Below are 6,000 nucleotides of genomic sequence, written 5' to 3' on the forward strand. Positions count from 1 at the left end.
AAGAAACTACAGAGACCCTGAAGAGAAATATTCACTGCTTCTACTGGAGCACCTATATCTAAGGATGCATCTCCATACAAATTTTCTGAGCTGCAAAGCAGCACTGTAGCATTAAATTGAATGAGCAAAAAAATACTCCAAAAAGAGTATTTCTCATTTTATTTCTGTAATGGATGTTTCTAAATGGAATGCTCGTTGTAGTTCTAGTCCAAATACATTGTGCAGTTATTCCATATTTTGCCTCCTTAACAGGTATTTCAAGAAAAAAAACCATAAGTGGTTGGAATGGGTAAAAGGCTTCCAATTGTGATTTCCATGAATTAGGTGGGGCAATTGCACAATGACCTTTCGCACAAATACACAAAGTTTAGGGCCCTAATTTTCAAAGTGAAATTGCATAAACTGCAGCTGCAGCTTTGGGTCATGAACCATATCCATTAGGTTAATGGATAGAGCATTAATTAAAAAACACTCTGTACATAGTGTGCCACAATGGGTTTTTTCTCTCTCCAGATATACTTGCTCTCATCTGTAGATTCAAAAGAACAATAGTGCTTGTGGAACTTCTATGTGTATCCTCTCAAAATGGAATCCATCACTGGAATAGTGAGCTTCTTGCCTGCTGCAGTTCTTATGGATTTCTGCACTAGATACTTCCCTCTACATGATGAACTTCAATCCCCAAAATATTTTGCTGGTTGTTTTGAAAACCTAGCCTCCATTGTGCATGACTTCAAGAGCAATCTCCTTTGTTCTGCTTATATTTGTAATTGCAAAAGGAGAAAAATAGAATAGAATAGAATAGAATAGAATAGAATAGAATAGAATAGAATAGAATAGAATAGAATAGAATAGAATAGAATAGAATAGAATACTTTATTAGCCAAGTATGATTAGACATACAAGGAATTTGACTTCGGTGCAAAGAGTTCTCAGTGTATTTGCATAGCATCAGGAAATAAAGAATAATAAAAATAATAACATTATATACTAAAACTATACTAAAACTATGCAGTCAGAAAAGGAGAATTGGAGGAAGAATAATACTGCAGCTATTGACTAACATGTATTCATTTTTACAAGGAGAAGCTATTATCCAACATATATTCACATTTAACAGAGCATTTAAGATAAAGATACACCTGTCCTGCAGAAAACATTGTTACTCAAAATTCAAAAATATATAAAAGATAACAAAAGAGAAAAACAATGCAGTAACAACATAAAATGCCTACATAAGGACCTCTCATATACAGTACATAGGTATATATGTATACAATTTTATATAACAGTTCCAATTAAAAATATTATACTAAATTATAATTGTCCATACATTTTTTTTTCAATAGGTAACTAGTTTGTAAGACACAAACAACACCAGGCCTTCCATCCACTGGATAATTGGAGTGATAAATTTGTCTTCCCAATGTTGAAGAACTAATCTCTTGGCAATAATCAGGGCAAGGAAAATCCATTTCTGTTGTCCAGCTGTCAATTTCCATGAAACAGTATATAGTTCCAATGAATGTGTGCTTCTGAAAATATTAAACTTTGTCACAAAGTCAGATTAATATGTGTAATTACATCTTCCCAGAACGTAATAACTCCCAGGATTTAGATTTTGTGTGGAATTCATATGCTGTATGTATGTACTCTATATGGAAAATATTTTCAAAACTTCAGCGTACTGCTTCATAAATTTCTGTGGGTGGGTTCTTCAGTTCTGAAGACATGTTTGAAAAGTATGCAAGTGTCAATTAAAGATGGGGATTTTGGTTTTCCTAATCTTGAATTTTGCTATTATGCATGCCTTTTGACTATAGTAGTTCCAAATGTTGTGTGTCCTCACTTAGTTCTTGGACCCTTTTGGTATATTTGGTATAGTTGCCCAGAGTTCCCCCATTGGGGGGAGATGGGTGGGTGAGCAATTTAATAAATAAAATAAATAAAATAAATATTTACATATATTACCTGTAATTGATTGAACTTCTTGTGATTCAAAATTAAATAAATTTGCTATATCTCCTGTTACTATTATGTGGATTCAAAAACTATGATATGTTATTTCTCAAAAAATGTATTCTGATCTTTTTTCTCATGTTAAATGGACACAATGGGGTAATCTAGAAGTCAAAATTGATTTAAAAAGCAGTTTTATGAAGTATCCTATATGGATGCTGGGATTTTGACATTATATCAACTAGTGGATAATAAGGATGAATGGGTTGTTTTTTTTATGTTCAAATATAACTACCATTTGTCAGTTGCCACCCACTGGCAGTTGTTACAATTACAGCATTTACAGACATCTCAATTTGAGCCAGTGGCATTTGAAGCTTCAGAGATACCTAAGTTATTAGAACAGTTCACTAAATCCTATGAGACCAAAAAGTCCATAATCAATCTTCATAAATCTATGTTATTGATAAATCAATTTGATATGCAAATTTTAAAGACTGAATGGAATAAGGAACTGAAGACCCCCATTTTGTCTAAACAATGGGGAAACGCTTAAACTTTAATATCAAAATACTTAACTAGATCTCAAATTATACCTTATATAACCAAATAAAACCCACCAATATTTCAGATTTATTAGGCCTTATTGCATGTATGAATGAGTAAAACATTGTGGTCCTTGAGATGCAACCAGAATAACTCTTAAATAAAAGACACATTTTTGCAACATCCGTCATGATTGCAAAAATAGTTCATAAGTGACTAAAGAAGCAGCTTAGTAGAAACGGAAGCAGAGGCAAATTCAAATCAAGTAGTTTCTATTTCTGTAACATTCTGTAAGAAATGAAACTTTTTTTTTAAATGCATCCACCTTTATATGAGAAATTACTTATAGATAGCTTGCCATTTGAAAAATGCAATATTGTAGGGAATTACTGAGTGCCCTTCACTTACAGCAGTAGAATTCTGTACAGTGTGGCACTGTGGCACTGTGTTATTATCAGGATGTAGTTTTCACAATAGATCAGCGTTTCTCAACCTTGGCCACTTTAAGATGTGTGGACTTCAACTCCCAGAATTCCCCAGCCAGCATGGCTGGCTGGGGATTTCTGGGAGTTGAAGTCCATACATCTTAAAGTGGCCAAGGTTGAAAAACACTGCATTAGATGTTAGCCATTTGGTTTCCCATGCTTAATAAGAAGGCCCTACTGGATTCAATGAAAATTCCTCTGTTGTTGGTACTGGGGCCTTTGAAATGGGAAAAACATGTGGCATCAGATCTCCCTAAAATTGAGCATTCCTGGGGCTTGTTTTATTCAACCATGTAAAGGAGCAGTATGCAATGGTGTATGTCTCCCTCACCACTGAATAACCACAGCCCCACATAACCAGGATTAGAGGGCAAATTGTCCAGGCCAGTGAATGCAATTTTCAGACAATTTTGATCATCTGTGAAATTTCACTGTTTCCATGAAATCAACTGCAAAATGTCCTTGCTCTTCCTCTCCTTTTAATAGCAGTAATAACAGTCATGCCTTTCTATCTTTCTGTTTAACAGCTGTAATAACAATCATACCTTTCTATCTAGTAAACTCTGTATAAATGGGGACAATATTTTGAAAAGTAAATAGGAACCAGTACCAAGTGACATTGCTCCCCATACAAATTAACTTATCACCTTTGCCTTTCAGAGTTGTTGGATCTAAATTCCCATCCAAACAAGCCTTTGGCTGTGGTGGCTCTAAGTAATGAACATCTCTACTAAATTGTGGAAGATTGGTGAAGGCTAATCTAGAAAACAGGAGATGACAGCCCATTCCCATTCCCAACATATATTCAATTAAGCTCATGCTGAAATGTGACCAAGATGTTAGAAAATTGACTATATGAAGTGGGAGAGAAATATGGTTAGAGTCTCAGTTTTGGGGGAGCTTGAGGAGAACATACACATGATTTGTATGTGGAAGTTAAATCATACTATCTCCAGTTTTGAAAAGAAACAGGCATCAGCTACTGCTGTCATACTTGTTTATGGGAAACAGGCTTTTATTCTAATGTTCCTATGCTCTTCTCATTTCTCTTACATGCATTGAGGAAGATCACTCACACCTTTTTTTTCACGTTTATTGGCAGGTAAGGCCAAAAATTGCCTGGAATGGTGGTGGGATAATAAGGAAGCATAGGGGATAACAACTGAAGGAATGGTATATAATACAGTAAAAGGGGAGAGAAGATCTAGAGTGGTGGATGAGCTATACTGTGAGGACTAGAAAAGGAGGCAGGAGGGGTGATGAAAACAGCAAGGGTTAGAGTTGGAGGATACAAAGAAGAAAGGATTCTTTGCTCTTCAGCATTATTTAAAAAATAATAATTCTACCTCCTTACCAATAAAAATTTCACAGGCAACTGCATAGTTAATAACAAAATGTTTGGTGGGCTAATAAATATATTCACTTTGCAAAATTTTTATGCATAGAATACATAATTCTTGGGGAAAGTATTTAAGGTCTTTAGTTCTTGTCGGATCCCTATATATTAAAAAAAACAGGAAGGGAAGGGAAGGGAAGGGAAGGGAAGGGAAGGGAAGGGAAGGGAAGGGAAGGGAAGGGAAGGGAAGGGAAGGGAAGGGAAGGGAAGGGACAATCAAACAAGAAAAAAAAGTGCATTCTTCAAGGAATTAAAAATGATAGCTTTTTTGTTAACACAAAGGCTGATGTAAGCAGTACTTCATATTAGGATTCATCCCTTTAATGATTTTTGAACATGTTTTGTTAAAATCATGTGCTGGCATCCATTGTATGTGGGTGGTGTTATTGATTTAGTACAGAAAATTGTACTGGGGTCACATCATCCATCTGTTTCCCAAATACAAACTCGTGTTTGCAGTATCTTGCTCTTTGTAAAATGAGTTTTTTCTGCTACACATTGCAATAGATTTCCCAGGGCATCAGTTGATTGGCATCAGTTCCATGCAACTGGGCATAGTGAACTAACAGGAGGGTGGTCTCCACAGTGTGCAATTTATCTTGGTAAATTGTTGAGCTATCTCCACCACCATGGAAGTGGTATTTTTAAAAGTTTTGCACTCTAGGATGTGTTAAACATGCCAATTTACATCATAAAATTTCAATTCTAATACTCTTATAAAAGATAACAATACATAAAAGGATATTAAAGGACAGCAACAAAATAGCAAGCTATCTGTGAATCACAAGGTATAAATTACAATCACTGTCTTGAATTCAGAGAAAGTTAACCATTTGGAAGTCTCAATGAAATCAACAAAGCCTAATTTATCAAGATTGACTTTTCTGGTTAATTTCAGTGAGATAAAAGGCAACCAGGGCCTTTTTCCAATCTTGTTTAAACATGTACATACAGTACTAACATCTGAAGGGAGAAATAACATGACTGTGCGACTTCCCTATCCTCGTCCACATAGTCTGGCTTCACACCACACACTAGATTAAAATGAGATTGCCTAGTTGGTGAATGCAGCCTATATGTGGAAATCAAGGGATATAGCTCACAGGATGTTCCTCCCCCATTTCACCCACTACCTTCTTTTTTCAATTTATACATAGAAAAAGACTGAAAATTATCTTACCTTCCCTGAAAAAGAAACCAGAGAAGACTCCATTTTCCATGTCTGGACACAGCTGAACCTTTACAAGAATTTACATTCAAATAAGAACATATATTTCACATCATAAATGGTCATGTATGGAAGAGGAGAAAATTGTTATTTTCATTTTTAATATACCTTGATCTGTGTGAAACTTTCCTCCAAATACAGTATAAAAAAAAGAAAAAACAAGGAAATGCTTCACTTGGATGCTCTATGCTGGAAAAGATCTTAAAATGTAGACTATCTTCCACTAGTACTTTCTTTTTCAAATAAACATTGTACACATTTGAATATCTTTTTATGGTACAACCAGAATACATGCATAGTAGGGATATGCAAATCAGAATTCAAAATCTAGAAGAACAGAAATTATTAGAATTCAAGATTTGAAGGCAAAAAAATTTTGTTCAGAT

Source organism: Python bivittatus, unplaced genomic scaffold, assembly GCF_059951505.1.
Source record: "Python bivittatus isolate LINGU-HERP-01145 unplaced genomic scaffold, Pbiv_v1 ctg000980_np1212, whole genome shotgun sequence".
Lineage (NCBI taxonomy): Eukaryota > Metazoa > Chordata > Lepidosauria > Squamata > Pythonidae > Python > Python bivittatus.